Source organism: Erythrolamprus reginae, chromosome 4, assembly GCF_031021105.1.
Source record: "Erythrolamprus reginae isolate rEryReg1 chromosome 4, rEryReg1.hap1, whole genome shotgun sequence".
Taxonomy (NCBI): domain Eukaryota; kingdom Metazoa; phylum Chordata; class Lepidosauria; order Squamata; family Dipsadidae; genus Erythrolamprus; species Erythrolamprus reginae.
Genome location: NC_091953.1, coordinates 112,506,271 through 112,523,082, shown reverse-complemented (window position 1 = coordinate 112,523,082; position 16,812 = coordinate 112,506,271).

Here is a 16,812-nt window from a genome sequence, read left to right as displayed (position 1 = left end):
GTGGGGGAGACATCCACATGCTGCAGGCCTGTTTTGCTCCCGGTGGAATCTGATGGTGAAGGCTCCTCTGACCAAGAAGACATGAGTGACAGGGATGAGGAGAGTGTGGGAGACAACTCAGAAGGAGATCAATTATCTAGCTCCTCCTTGGATTCGGAACAAAAGTTAATGATACAGCCACGCATGAGGAGAGCGATGCATAGGCAGCAACAACTGAGAGATTATTATCAAAGAAAGTGATGCCACTTGTGGTTGGGTGAGGCTGTGGTAATTACTGAGGCTGCTATAAATAGCAGCCTGTGGGTTTGGCCATTGTGGAGGATTATCTGATCGTTGTCTTTTGTGCCTGCTTTGCTGACTTTGACCTTTGTGTGCTGATTTTTCCCTGCTTTGAAACTAAACCAGAGCAAAGTATGTTTCACTTTGTGAAAGAAGAAGGATTGTGAATTGCCTCACAGCTGCAAGCTAAGTATCACAGAACTGATAAGGGACTTGTACAAATTACCAGTTTGTTTGGAGACGAGTGCTCTTTGCTATACCAAAAGAGGGCTTAGTTTAAGTGAATTTTCATTATAAAGAACATTGTTTTGAATTTTCAAATGTGTGTGTGTCTGAAATTTGTACCTGTGAATTTTCGGGAGGATTCTACCAGAGAACCCGACAGAACAGATGACAGGGTCAGAAGGTCATGAAGCAGACAAGAATATCTCTACGGAAAAAGTTCTAGAAGGTGAGTCTATGGAATAGACAGTGAATATCTCTAGGAGACAGTTGACCACACCCAGATAGTATATAAGTGAGGATTTATGGGTAAAGAGGCATGGAGTTTCAACATTTGTAATGGTGAAGATCCTAGGTCTGGGGTTCCAGAAATGCTTTGCTGGAAAAATCCTCTTATCCCTTTCAGTTCATCATGCAGAGATGCAGCTATCTGAGGAAAACCTGAAGATTCGTGAGAGTGTGTTTAAAAAGCAATTAAAGCAGCTGAAAATTGTGTAAATTGGATTTGGCTCCCATCCGCAGCCGCTCATTTATCTTTTAGCCAATTTGACTGGGAACGCTGCCAAAATGGACAAAAATACTGACCTTGTTTTTTACAAATCATTCTTAAATATATACTGCTCAAAAAAATAATGAGAACACTGAAACAATGCAATATAACTCCAAGTAAATCAAACTTCTGTGAAATCAAACTGTCCACTTAGGAAGCAACACTGATTGACAATCAATTTCACATGTTGTCAGCACATTCAACTTTGTACAGAACAAAGTATTCAGTGAGAATATTTCACTCATTCAGATCTAGAATAGGTTATTTGAACGTTCCCTTTATTTTTTTGAGCAGTGTAGTTTTGTTTTTGGTTTGAATTTTATATGAGTGGGTGCTTCTTTGTTCCAAACTGAGTACATCCAAGCAGAACACCAACACCAACACCCAAAAAGACCCCAGTAATATTTCTAAGGCTGTAGCTATGTGTTGAAGCTTGAGCTACTGCTGCATAGAGGAGATTCCATTCATACAGGGAGTATCCTGTGGGTGAGCTGATACTTTAGGCCAGTGTTTCCCAACCTTGGCTACTTGAAGATATCTGGACTTCAACTCCCAGAATTCCCCAGCCAGCATTTGCTGGCTGGGGAATTCTGGGAGTTGAAGTCCAGATATCTTCAAGTGGCCAAGGTTGGGAAACACTGCTTTAGGCTATGTCTTGATTACTTCAGCAGGATGTATTGAATGAATAGCCACATTTGCCTGGTTTTATACCATGTGCCAACACCCCAGAAGATGAGCTCAAGATCCAGATGGATGTCGACAGACTTAAACCCTGGGTCCTATCTAACAAAATAAAATTTAATATAGAGAAAAGCAAGGTTTTACACTTAGGCAAGAAAAATCAAATAAACAGCTACAGATTAGGTAAAACCTGGCCCAATAGCATTAACAGTGCAAGAGGGATCTTGGAGTCTTATTGGACAATTACTTAAGTATGAGCCAGCAGACTATGGCAGCAACCAAAAAAGCCAATGCATTCCTAAGTTGAATTAACAAAGGGATACAAACAAGATCATATGAAGTTTTATACTGCTTTATAAACCCTTAATACTCACTCTACTAAACAAATAATTCCCTCAACACTGTCAGACTTTCTACTAAATCTGCACTTCTATTCTACTAGTTTTTCTCATCATTCCTTTCACCCATTTCCTCCCATGTTGACTGTATGACTGTAACTTGTTGCTTATATCCTAAGATTTTTATTAATATTGCTTCTTCATTGCTTATTTGACCCCTATGACAATCATTAAGTGTCGTACCACATGATTCTTGACAAATGTATATTTTATTTTATGTACGCTGAGAGCATATGCACCAAGACAAATTCCTTGTGTGTCCAATCACACTTGGCCAATAAAAATTATATTCTATTCTATTCTATAAGACCACACATAGAATACTACATTTGGTTTTAGACACCATATTATAAAAAAGATGTAGAGACTCTGGAAAGAGTGCAGAAAAGAGCAACAAGGGTGATTAGGAGGCTGGGGGCTAAAATACTGTATATAAAGAACCATTGCAGGAATTTACTTTGCATTCTATTGAAAATAAGAACTTGGGGAGACATGCTAGTGTTCCAGTATTTGAGGTGTTGCCACAACTAAGTGGTCAACCTAGTTTCCAAAGCACCAGAAGACGACAAGAAAAGAATGGATGGAAACTAATCAAGGAGAGAAGCAATCCAGAACCAGAGAGAAATTTTCTGACAGTAAGAACAATTCGTGTTCGGGGCTGATGCAATACCTGAAATTTGTCTGCGCACATCTCCAAGAGGGGAACACCCCCCTCATGACCCAATCAGGTCATGATTATACTGTTCATGCCAGGTCAGGCCCCTCATTTAGGAGTAAATCTCAAACGAGAGAGACCTTGTTGACAACAGACATGGCATTAAACAGCAGCAGCCTGAGGCCAAGATCTTAACATCCCATGTCACCAGCTATACGGGGTGAGCCCAATAAAACATAGAAACATAGAAGATTGATGGCAGAAAAAGACCTCCTGGTCCATCTAGTCTGCCCATATACTATTTCCTGTATTTTATCTTAGGATGGATATATGTTTATTTAAATTCAAGTTACTGTGGATTTATCAACCACGTCTGCTGGAAGTTTGTTCCAAGCACCTACTACTCTTTCAGTAAAATAATATTTTCTCATGTTGCTTCGTATCTTTCGCCCAACTAACTTCAGATTGTGTCCCCTTGTTCTTGTGTTCACTTTCCTTTTAAAAACAATTCCCTCCGGAACTTTATTTAATCCTTTAGCATATTTAAATGTTTCCATCATGTCCCCGCTTTCCCTTCTGTCCTCCAGACTATACAGATTGAGTTCATTAAGTCTTTCCTGATACGTTTTATGCTTAAGACCTTCCACCATTTTTGTAGCCTGTCTTTGGACCCGTTCAATTTTATCAATATCTTTTTGTAGGTGAGGTCTCCAGAATTGGACATGGTATTCCAAATGTGGTCTCACCAGTGCTCTATACAGCAGGACCAAAATCTCCCTCTTCCTGCTTGTTATACCTCTAGCTATGCAGCCAAGCATTTTACTTGCTTTCCCTACCGCCTGACCGCACTCATCACCCATTTTGAGATTGTGAGAAATCGGTATCCCTAAATCTTTCTCTTCTGAAGTTTTTGCTAAAACAGAACTGCCAATAAGGGGCCGGAACAAGTAATCGCTCTAACATAGCAAGTTCTAGTTCCCCGAGAGCTACCTACCCCTAGCTCCCGCCATACCTACCTCTCCCAGTCATAACCATGATATTCCGGCTCTCCAACATCCCAGAGATCTCCTCCCCCACCCCAGTGACCCTCCTCCTCCCCGGCAGGCCAGGTATCCCACTCACATCGAACTGGAGGTCAAATGTGCACCCCCAATGCACACTCAGCAGAGGAGACTCCGTTTGTTGCCCTGGCTTTCCCAACCACTCTAAACCCATTCCCTCCATCCCCAACCCCCCTACCTGTTCGGCCGGGCTATCTGATAGGAGCCTCCCGAAAATTCAAGGGTACAAATTTCAGACACACATGTTTGAAAATTCAAAACAATGTTCTTTATCACAAAATTCAAAATAAACTAAGCACTCTTTTTCTATTGCAAAGAGCACTCTTCCCAAAACAACAGGGCAGTCTGTACAATTTCCCTTAAGCAGTCATTAAGTACTTAACCAGCAACTGTGAAAAAACTTCACACCCCTTCTTCTTCCAACGAAGTGAGACACACACACACGATGCTCTGCTTTGGTTTCAAAGGTGTGAAAAATCAACAAAGTCCAGAAAACAGCAACACACGATTCCCGAAGAACCGCAATCAGATACTCTTTCACAACAGCCAAACCCACACACTGCTATTTATAGCAGCAGCCCTAATTACTGGAGCCCCACCCAACCACAGGTGGCCTCATTTTCTCTTGTAATAATCCTTCATTTGTTATCTCCTATGCATCACTCTATGCATGCGTGGATGTGTCATTAATTCTTGTTCAGAATCCAAGGATCATACAGATGATTGATCTCCTCCTGGGCTGTCTGCCAAACCTCCCTCTTTCCTGTCACTCATGCTTCCTTGGTCAGAGGAGGCTTCATCGGCAGATTCCATCGGGAGCAAAACAGGCCTGCGGCATGTGGATGTCTCCACCTGCACATTCCTTGGGGCAGGAGCTGGGCCTTAGCTAACCACAACACTACCCATGCATATACACCCCGATATAAAAATCTATGAGTTTCAGCAGATGGTAAAAACTAGTAAATTTTTTGAGAGCAGAGAGGAAATAGCAGCCAGAGCAGGAAAAAGAAGAAAAAGCAGTATCTGCCAAGTTTCTCGGCTGGCCGCTTGTGGGGGCAAAGAGAGCAAAACTCCACCGCAAAACGGTGGTGGTCCACATGGAGGCACAAACATTATTGTGTTCCTGCAGACTCCGTGCACTGTGATTTCTGAGATTTCTCATGGCTTCTGAGCCTGTAATGGTGGCGCTCATTTTCAAACTTCATTTGAGGGACTGAGGGTTAAAGACGATAGCAATATTCAAGGGTCACCTATTGATATACTTACTCCTAGCTTTGAAGATTGTAGCTGTTTTGCAGGTATCTTTCCCCTTTTTGAACACTAGAGGGCCAGCATTCCCTTCACAATAATTTCCTTCAGCAAAAAATTAGAGGTGAGAAATTTTTTCTCTCCCCAACTTCTCCCCCCCCCCCCCAAGAAGGTGCAGTGGCGAAACATTTAAATTCTTTGAATAAGTTCAGAAATTAGAATCGACTGATTAGACAAACACTTTCCTATAAATAAGCTACTTTAAGCTAATTTTTCAGAGGATTTTTCAAGCCTTTTTCGAGATTGTTGATCTCTTTCCTGTTTTATTGCTGGGTCACTCTTTGCTTTTAAAAAGCGAAAATTCCTTCAAATTAATTTCAATTCCTGAGGATTCGTGGAGATGGCCATACGTTTTTCTTGACAAGAATATGGATGTGTTTGCTACAGTGGTTTCCTCTTCCAGAAAGGTCTGATGATGATGATGATGTTGTAGTAACGCCCTTGTTGGGCCTCCTGCCAAGATATTTCATGAGAATCTCCTATCCAAATCCTAATCCATACTTACTTTGTTTAGCTCTGAAATATATGCCAAATAGTAAGCTTTTGAGAACAGACTGGACAACCACTTCTCCAGAATGGTATAGAACCATGATGGTGAACCTATGGTACGTGTGCCATATATATTTATTTATTTATTTATTTATTTATTTATTTATTTATTTATTTATTTATTTATTTATTTATTTATTTATTTATTTATTTATTTATTTATTTATTTATTTATTTATTTATTTATTTTTTTATTTATTTATTTATTTATTTATTTATTTATTTATTTATTTATTTATTTATTTATTTATTTATTTATTTATTTATTTATTTATTTATTTATTTATTGGATTTCTATGCTGCCCCTCTTTCAGGACTATTGATGGGAACACGAGTTCAGGTCTAGCGTGTATATGAACAGCTGCTTTTCGGTCCTTCTGGGCCCACTGGGAATTGGTAAACAAACTGTTTTCAGTCTCTGGAGGAGGTGGGAATGCTCATTTTTTGCTCTCCCCAAACTCCAGAGCCTTTCTAGGAGCCTGGGGAGGGCAAAAACAACCTTCTCCACTCCGCACTTCCCCCAGAGGTACTCCGAAAGCTGGAAATGTTCCATTTGCCAACTTCTAACTGAACCGGAAATTCCAGGGTTTTTGCTTTCCCCAGTTTTCAGAATCTTTTTAGGAGCCCGCGGAGGGTGAAAATGGCCTTTCACACCCACCCCGCAGGCCCTCCGCAGGCCAAAAATGGTCCATTTCCCAAAAATGGCCCATTGAGGGGGGATAGACCATTTTCACACTCCCTAGCCTCCTTGAAAGGCTCTGAAGCCTGGGGAGAGTGAAAAATGGGTGTGCCATCGTGTGCCAGAAGCGGGGTGGTGGTCACATGGGCATGTGCGGGGGGCCACATGGAATTATGAGTGTATGCATGCATGTCTCCCTGCAACCCCCCTTTTTGGCATGCAAACCAAAAAGGGTTCACCATCACTAGTATAGGATCTTCTGCTTGACCACATGGTTGGACTAGAAGACTTCCAAGGTCCCTTCCAACTCTGTTATTCTATGCATTTTTATGCCTTTTCCCATGTACTTTAATTTAAAGATCTAGAGTAGTGATGGCGAACCTTTTTTTCCTTGGGTGCCAAAAGAGTGTGAGTGAGCACTATTGCGCATGTGTGAGTGCCCACACCCAGAATTCAATGCTTGGGGAGGATGAAAACAGTTTCCCCCCGCCCCCTGGAGGCTCTCTGGAGGCCCTCTGGAGGCCGAAAATAGTGTGTTTCTCAACTTCTGGTGGGCCCAATAGGCTAGTGTTCCACCCTCTCCAGGCTCCAAAGGCTTCCCTGGAGCCGGGGGAGGTCTCCCTGGAGACTTTCTGGAAGCCAAAATGCCCTCCCAGAGCCTCTGCAAGCCAAAAATCAGCTGTCTGGCACACACATGCATATTGGAGCTGTGCTAGGGCAACAGCTAGGGTGCCGGCAGATATGGCTCTGCGTGCCATCTGTGGCACCCATGCCATAGGTTCACCTTCACTGATCTAGAGCAACAATCTGGAATGACCCAAATTGATTTGGGTTTCAGCTGATCCCAGTGTATAGGCCAATCTTAGAGTGATAATAATTAGAGTAATAGAAAACAAGGAGTGCTGTCATATTGCCACTGATTGAATTACATGTTGGTTTCCCCAGCCCTCTGCAATGAAGGAGAGAAAAAGAGGAATAATTTTCCCAAGCAACTGCTCACCGCTTTTTTGAAAAGTGCACATTTTATTCAATTGCAAAATACTCTTCTTGTAAGAACTGAATGTTTTCAAATGGCTTCGAAATTGAAATATAGTGAGGGCAATGCAAAGAATAAAAGCAGTATGTGGATATCGAGACTTCAGCTATTGGAGATTTTTAAGCAGAACAAATTCTTGTTTGAAAAGAGTGCTTTTTAGAAATAATCTCTATTAATAAAACTAATTTAGCAAATCCGGATGGAAAATAAAAAGCACTTCTCCAAAGCAAGAGAGCAAGAAGACACATTCTCATTAATTGTTTATTTACAAAGTTTATATTTGTAGATAACACATTTAAATTTAAATAAAGTTGAAAGAAGCTGAAGCAGCAACTAGAAATTGATAGGGTGAATGCTGGTCAGTCAACATTGACTCAAAGCCACACACACAAAAAGGTTGAAAACAAAGGTTTATCTTTTTTTATAGCAGGGAAAACTCTAACCAGATGACCTGGGCATCTTTAATTTCCTGGTGTTGCCTGTTTGAAGGCAACTTCAAATCATCTCCTTTCCTTTCCAATAGTTTTCAATCAGCAGGCAGATCATCTTCAAGCACCAGTTTCAAAAAATGAAACTAACTGATCTAGACAAGCACAATATCTTGTATTTCTTCTCTACTATATCCTCTATAACCTTCATTGTGTATTATTGTGTATTGGACAAAATAAATAAATAAATAAATAAATAAAAATTAAATAAATTCAAAACACACTGACAATGTCTTCTCAAATGATGATGAAACATTTGCAACCAAACTGCCAAGCTTGAAGCTCAAACTAACAGCCTAAACTGATCTAAAGTTTATTTTTATTTCTAATCTCCCATGAAAAATAATGTATCTCACCACCCTGCTCTGGTTAATATAATTTGAAAGTGATTAGTAAAACAAAAGGGCAGTACTCTGGTTATTTTTTTATTGTGAACCTTTTGTACAGTACGATTACTTTATATTAATGTGGGAAAAGTTTCTTCTGCCCTTCAGTGTAGTTAGAACAGATGAATCTAGGAGGGCAAACTGAAAGAAATTGGAGGTTAGGGATTTTTCCCACTAATATACAAAACTAATTGGATTTATTTAAGCTTTATGGTCTGACATTATGAAAAATATTTTTAAGTGCATGTGTACAATCTTTATGATTTATTTTTTAAAGCTCAGTTTAGAATTGATTCCCGTAATACTTTTTTGCACTAAAGTAATAAAAACAAATCCTGCACCACATTTATCAGAGAATATGAATTCTCATTTTCAATTCCCTATTTTTTATGTTTATTTAACAGCTGGGGTGTTACATAATGTTAATATCCATGTGAAATCACTGAAACTAAATGTGGGAAGATCCAGGACATATAAAAAGTACTTTACAGAAGGTGTAAACTTGAAGAATTTACTGCCATCTGAAGTGATGATCCTAAATGTATATGAATGGGTGGAAATCACACAAACACATACACACACACATCACATATTTGACACACTCTGTCAAAGACTTTGTCGTATTCATATCCAATGACCTAAGTGCTAGAGTCCACTCTAACAACATTGCCAAAAAAGCACTAAGAGTTGTTAATCTAATCTTACGTAGTTTCTTCTCTGGCAATATTCCACTGTTAATCAGAGTTTACAAAACATTTGTTAAACCAATTCTGGAATACAGCTCATTTGTTTGGAACCCGTATTGCATATCAGACATTAATACAATCAAGAGAGTCTGGAAATAATTCACAAGAAGAGTCCTTCACTCCTCCGCTAAGAACAAAATGTTGTATTCCACCAGACTTGAAATGCCGGGATTAGACAATTTACAACTACATCGCCTTCAATCTGATCTAAATGTAGTTCATAAAATCATATACCAAAATGTCCTTCCTGTTAATGACTACTTCACCTTCAACCGCAGCAATACACGAGCATGTAATAGATACATAGAAACATAGAAACATAGAAGACTGACGGCAGAAAAAGACCTCATGATCCATCTAGTCTGCCCTTATACTATTTTCTGTATTTTATCTTAAGATGGATATATGTTTATCCCAGGCATGTTTAAATTCAGTTACTGAGGAGTTATCTACCACATCTGCTGGAAGTTTGTTCCAAGGATCTACTACTCTTTCAGTAAAATAATATTTTCTCACGTTGCTTTTGATCTTTCCCCCAACTAACTTCAGATTGTGCCCCCTTGTTCTTCTGTTCACTTTCCTATTAAAAACACTTCCCTCCTGGACCTTGTTTAACCCTTTAACATATTTAAATGTTTCGATCATGTCCCCCCTTTTCCTTCTATCCTCCAGACTATACAGATTGAGTTCATTAAGTCTTTCCTGATACGTTTTATGCTTAAGACCTTCCACCATTCTTGTAGCCCGTCTTTGGACCCGTTCAATTTTGTCAATATATTTTTCTAGGTGAGGTCTCCAGAACTGAATACAGTATTCCAAATGGGGTCTCACCAGCACGCTAGATAGCGGGATCATAATCTCCCTCTTCCTGCTTGTTATGCCTCTAGCTATGCAGCCAAGCATCCTACTTGCTTTCCCTACCGCCTGACTGCACTGTTCACTACTAGTACAAACTATTACTATCCTACACATGTTTGACAAATAAATAAAATATACACATATATATTTCTCATATATGTATATGAATGTATATGTCAATATGTACAATTGATGCAACTATATATGAATAAAGAATAGTGTTTCTTTGCTGCAGTCATGAAATATTCAATCTGATTATTGTTGTTCAGTACTGCTTGCTCATTCTGTTATTCTTGGAACTGTGGCACTGATCTCAAGGCCTCCTACTGTCTTTCCTAATGAGACCCTCAGTGAAGAATGGTATGCAACCTGTCAGGATGACAGTTGTTTGAGAATCAGCTTCCTCAAACCAACCAACCCCCTCACTGAGGAAAAAGATGGCACCATGCCCTGCCTCCTTTGCACATTTTAAATATACGAAGTCTCCAGTGCATTATTTCTACTTCTCAACAAATAAGCAGCTTCGTAAATAAGAACATTTACAGGAAAAGAAGAAGGGGAACTATTTTCCAAAGCACCAGAAGGCAAGATAAGAACCAATGGATGGAAACTAATCAAAAGAGAGAAGTGCTAAAGCCCACTGCAACAGTCTCGCCAAAAAGGCTTCTAGAGTTGTTAACCTGATCCTACGTAGCTTCTGCTCCGGCAATCTCACACTACTCACAAGAGCCTACAAAACTTTTGCCAGACCCATCCTTGAATACAGCTCATCTGTCTGGAACCCATACCACATCACGGACATCAACACCTTTGAAAATGTCCAAAGATATTTCACCAGAAGAGCCCTTCACTCCTCCACTCGAAACAGAATATCCTACGAAAATAGACTAACAATCCTGGGTCTAGAAAGCTTAGAACTACGGCGCCTAAAACACGATTTAAGTATTGCCCACAAGATCATATGCTGCAACGTCCTACCACTCAATGACTACTTCAGCTTCAACCGCAACAACACAAGAGCACGCAACAGATTCAAACTTAATATTAACCGCTCCAAACTTGACTGTAAAAAATATGACTTTAACAATCGAGTTGTCGAAGCTTGGAACTCATTACTGGACTCCATAGTGTCAACCCCTAACCCCCAACATTTCTCCCTTAGATTATCCATGATTGACCTCTCCAGGTTCCTAAGAGGTCAGTAAGGGGCGTACATAAGTGCACTAGTGTGCCTTTCATCCCCTGTCCAATTGTCTTTCCTTTATCTCATATATCATATATATTTTCTTCCTTTCATATATCTTCTCCTCTATTTTTACATATTATCTTTATATATATTACTTCATGTCTATTCTCTTCCATATGTATTGTGTATTGGACAAATGAATAAATAATAATAATAATAACCTAGAACTAAGGAGAAATGTTCTGATGGTGAGAACAATCAACCAGTGGGAATACTTGCCTTCAGAAGTTGTGGGTGCCCCATCACCAGACATTTTCAAGAAGAGATGGACAGCCATTTCACTGCAGGGAGCTGGACAAGATGACCTCCAAGGTTCATTCCAACTCTATGTTCATTCTATGTTTATTCTATGTTCAATGTTCTTTCCCATCCTTAAAATACTGTACATCTTAAAGAAGGTGATGAATATATGAACATAGAAAAAGCAGGAATCCCTTTGTCTTTCTTGCCCTCAGTTGCTTCACTATTTATGGTTTGTAGGCGTCTATACACAATAAACCCTTGCCTTGATGGATTCCACATTCAGAATAATGCAAAGAAAAGCTCCATTAGAAAAAGTTGTCCATTGCCCAGAGTTGATTTGAATACATGGAAGTCAATAAAGAAAAGCCCTACATTGCATTGGACCAGAATACATCCTGAACCACCTTCTACGGCACAAATCCCAGCGGCCGATAAGGTTCCACAGAGTTGGCCTTCTCCGGGTCCCGTCGACCAAACAATGTCATTTGGCGGGCCCCAGGGGAAGAGCCTTCCCTGTGGCGGCCCCGGCCCTCTGGAATCAACTCCCCCCAGAGGTTAGAACGGCCCCCACCCTCCTTGTCTTTCGCAAATTACTCAAGACCCACCTTTATCGCCAGGCATGGGGGAACTGAGACATCCTCCCCCAGGCTTTTATATTTTATGTTCGGTATGTATGTGTTGTATGGTTTTAAATTGTTGGGGTTTTAGATATGTTTTATTTTAATATTAGATTTGTCTCACTGTTATATTGTTTCTATTACTGTTGTGAGCCGCCCCGAGTCTTCGGAGAGGGGCGGCATACAAATCTAATTAATATTAATAATAATAATAATAATAATAATAATAATAATAATAATAATAAATGGAACTGGCATATTTTTCCCCATTTGCTCACTTGGTTACAAACAAGTAGCTTAATTTTTTTATTTTTTGGTTAGGCATTCCATGTTTTTCCCACTACCTCTTTTCATTCCCATCCAGATGATTAGACAACTAAAATATGTTTAATGGAATTCTGTTAAGCCTCAAAAATACAGTATATTACGCAACTGTGGCTTTGAAGAAAGCTATTTCCTCCCCATCTATTGTACAATTTACAAAATTGTAAATTTGAGCATGGTTTGCTCTTTTTAGATTAATACAGATGTGCATTTCATTCCTCTATTTTGTTTTTTTAATAAATAGATTACAATTTATATCATCTCATTTCTCAATCCTGTTGATGAGAAACAAGCTGAAAGTGTTACTTCAGCCAAAAACAGATATAACTTTTGTCAAATTAAACTGGATTGGTCAATTGTGAATCACTGATACTACCATTTATAAAATTTTGCAATAGCTTAGAGATCTTTCTGCCTATGGATCTCTTGAGAAAAAAAATGCAAATAATCTCTAACTGCATATTAAAATATAAACAGGTTGCCTACTGTTTGATGACAATATTACTGCATGGGGCACTCATCAAATTAGCTCTTAATACTGAACAGAAAACATCAGTGGTGTTTTGAGGATATAATCTTTTTTCCACTAAACAAAAGAATATCTCTCGTATTAAAATATGTTTCATTCTTAAATTAGTGTTAGCTTTGAAAATCAATAGCAATATATATTTGCGTTGAAATTATTAAAGTTTGAAACTTAGAACTCAGTAATTTCATATCCAGTAAGGAACAGACTGAATTTAATTCATATTTCAGGGAGGGAAGGAACGAAGGAAAGAGGGAAGGAAGGAAGGAAGGAAGGAGGGAAGGAGGGAGGGATGAGGGAAGAAGGAAAGAAAGAGAGAAAGAAAAAGAAAGGAAGAAAGAAAGAAAGAAAGAAAGAAAGAAAGAAAGAAAGAAAGAAAGAAAGTGTTCTGTCGGGCTCTCTGGTAGACTCCTCCTGAAAATTCACAGGTACAAATTTCAGACACACACACGTTTGAAAATTCAAAACAATGTTCTTTATAATGAAAATTCACTTAAACTAAGCCCTCTTTTTGTATAGCAAAGAGCACTCATCTCCAAACAAACTGGTAATTGGTACAAGTCCCTTATCAATTCTGTGATACTTAGCTTGCAGCTGTGAGGCAATTCACAGTCCTTCTTTCACAAAGTGAAACACACTTTGCTCTGGTTTAGTTTCAAAGGGGGGGAAAATCAGCATACAAAAGGTCAAACGCAGCAAAGCAGGCACGAAACACAACGATCAGATAATCCTCCTCAATGGCCAAACCCACAGGCTGCTATTTATAGCAGCCTCACTAATTACCACAGCCCCACCCAACCACAGGTGGCCTCACTTTCTTTGATAATAATCTCTCAGTTGTTGTTGCCTATGCATCGCTCTCCGCATGCGTGGCTGTATCATTAACTCTTGTTCTGAATCCAAGGAGGAGATAGATAATTGATCTCCTTCTGAGCTGTCTGCCACACTCTCCTCCTCCCTGTCACTCATGTCTTCTTGGTCAGAGGAGCCTTCATCATCAGATTCCACTGGGAGCAAAACAGGCCTGCAGCATGTGGATGTCTCCCCCACATCCACAGTCCTTGGGGCAGGAGCTGGGCCAGAGCTAACCACAACAGAAAGAAAGAAAGAAGGAAGGAAGGAAGGAAGGAAGGAAGGAAAGAAAGAAAGAAAGAAAGAAAGAAAGAAAGATTAAGAAAAATGGAATGCTACAATCCTACAACTTTTCCTTCTATAAAACCATCCACAAGATTTCAATATGGGTGCAGTAGATATTCTAGAGGAGTATCAGTCTTCCTTTCTTCTCAGGTATGACTAATTGGAAGTAAACCTCTACTAATTTCCATGGACCAAAACCAACATCTTAATTAAATACACAGACATGAACACCAATTTTTGAAACTGGAAAGGCAATTGGCTTTCGGAAAAATAACTTTGGGACAACCAGGACCTGAGTGATTGACAATCTCTTTTTAATGATCATTTGGATTTTTGCAACCTGATAGCGCTAGCCAGATGTGTGCAAGGTGTTTGATTAATTAATTTTGCTAACTTTTAATTTATATTCTTTGGTCCATCAAGAAGAAAAGGAAGAGAGTTTATAATTATTCAAACTTCTTCTTCAAAAACACTGAAAAGCTGAATTGTGACTGACATAATAACAGAATTACAGAGTTGGAAGGGTCTTTGGAGGTCTTCTAGTCTTCTTTGAGTCCTTCGGGATTGGGCAGCATAGAAGTTGAATAAATAAATAAACCCCCTGCAGAAGCAGGAAACCCAAACCTGAATGGGAAATCCATACAGACAAATGATTGTCCAATCTCTTCTTTAAAAGCTTCAGCATTGAAGCACTTTTGGAGGAGCTAGTTACATTGAGTAATTGTTCTGTCAGGAAAGTTCTGCTAAATTCTAATTCTCTTTTTGATTAGTTTCCAAGTGTTGCTTCTCGTCTGTTGTGGTTAGATCTGGCCCAGCTCCTGCCCCAAGGAATGTGGAGGTGGATGCAGGGGAAACTTCAACATGTCATAGGCCTGTGTTCTTGCCTACAGAGTCAGTTCAGAGTTTAGTTTCCTCGGACGAAGAAGAAGGTGGGAGTGACTTGGAAGAGGAGGGCTTGGCACACAGCCCAGGCAGTCAATCTCCATTATCTTCCATTGATTCGGATGAAGACGTCTTGGACCGACGCAAGCGCAGAATTATGCGTAGAAGAGACCAAGTAAGGACATATTACAGGAGATAAGAGAGGCCACTTGTGGTTGGGTGGGGCTCCAGTAAGTAGGGCTGCTGCTATAAATAGCAGCGTGTGGATTTGGCCGTTGTGGAAGAGTATCTGATCTCAGTTCTTCAGGAATCATGTGTTGCTGTTTTCTGGACTTTGTTTGTTGCTTTTTTCACGCCCTTGAAACCAAAGCAGAGCAACGTGTGTATCTCATTTCATTGGAAGAAGAAGGGGTGTGAAGTTTCTTCACAGCTGCTAGCTAAGTACTTAATGACTGCTTAAGGGAAATTGTACAGACTGCCCTGTTGTTTTGGGAAGAGTGCTCTTTGCAATACAAAAAGAGTGCTTAGTTTATTTTGAATTTTGTGATAAAGAACATTGTTTTGAATTTTCAAACGTGTGTGTGTCTGAAATTTGTACCCTTGAATTTTTGGGAGGCTCCTACCAGAGAGCCCGGCAGAACATCGTCCTGTCTTCAGGAGCTTGGAAGAGTAGTTTGACCCGGTCTTCTTTGTGTTAATCCTTAAATATTGAAACTCTACTATCATATCACCCTTAGTCTTTCTTTGTCAGCTTTCCTTTCCGTATGGAAAGGCTGGAAACAGGCCCATTTCTAGCCTCCAGAGAGCCTCAGAGTCACCAATGGCCCTCCCTAGCTCCGTTTTCACTGGCAGAGGGATGCAGGAAGCCGTTGCAGGCCCAAAACAGAGCTGATAGAGCATTTGGGCCATCACAGGCACCCCTGACATGAGCGACGTTGAGCTGCCCAAATCCACCTCAGTCATGTTTACCTCACCCCTCTCCCAAGGTCAAACACAATCCTGATGCGGGCCTCAATGAAATCAAATTTGACATCCCTATCTTAGATTTTTTTTAGAACGGGGTGAGATAAAGGTAATGTCATGAGGACATGGCAGAAAAATTATACTGCTAGCTTATATTTCAGTAACGGCAGGTGTTAAGTTCGTAGTAATGAGATTGCACACTTTTTGTTGTCGCTGGCATTCTCGTAGCCGGACGCTTCTAGGAAGTTTTGGAATTTTTCCATATACGTTTCCCAGTTGGTCTTCTCTGGGTCGAAGTATTCTGGTGCTTTTGCGACTGAAGATGCTTCCATGATTTCTTCTTGTGACCAGATTCTTAAGTAGAAAAGTTTGTAAGTAGAAGCAATTTTTCCCATAGGAATCAATGTAAAAGCAAATAATGCGTGCAAACCAGAGATGGGCTCCTATGGGAACGGTCAGGAATGCAGTTCCGGTAGCAAAATTTGGAGCTCCACCCAAGAGCACCCAATTTGCACTGAAATATGTTGAAACAAAATGCATAAGCCACGCCCAGTGTGGTAATAAAAATTTTGGTAGCCCATCACTGGTGCAAACCCATTAGGAAAGAAATAAAAGCTCGGAATTTGGGTGGGAGGAGGAGGAGGAAGAAGAGGAGGAGGACAGTCACTGCCGAAGGAAGAAGGTGAGGTGAGGGGAATCAAAAAAATCCAAAACTTTAAGGCTTAAAAAAAAAAGAGGTACTCTGAGCCAGCGAGGAGGAGCACGTGCCTCCCATACACCCAGCACAAGGCTTCCTTCCATACACTGCGCCAGAGAGAGAAACCCAGGTGAGCGAGAGGGGGAGCACCACCAAAAGGCTCCTCTGGGAGCCCAGAAAAGCCTGAGATGGCCGGGATTAAAGTGGGAATGGTAGGAAACTGGCAGAGCCTTCGTGCCGTTCTCAAATTTCCTGGGCAATTTTTCTGGGCTCGGGTTCTA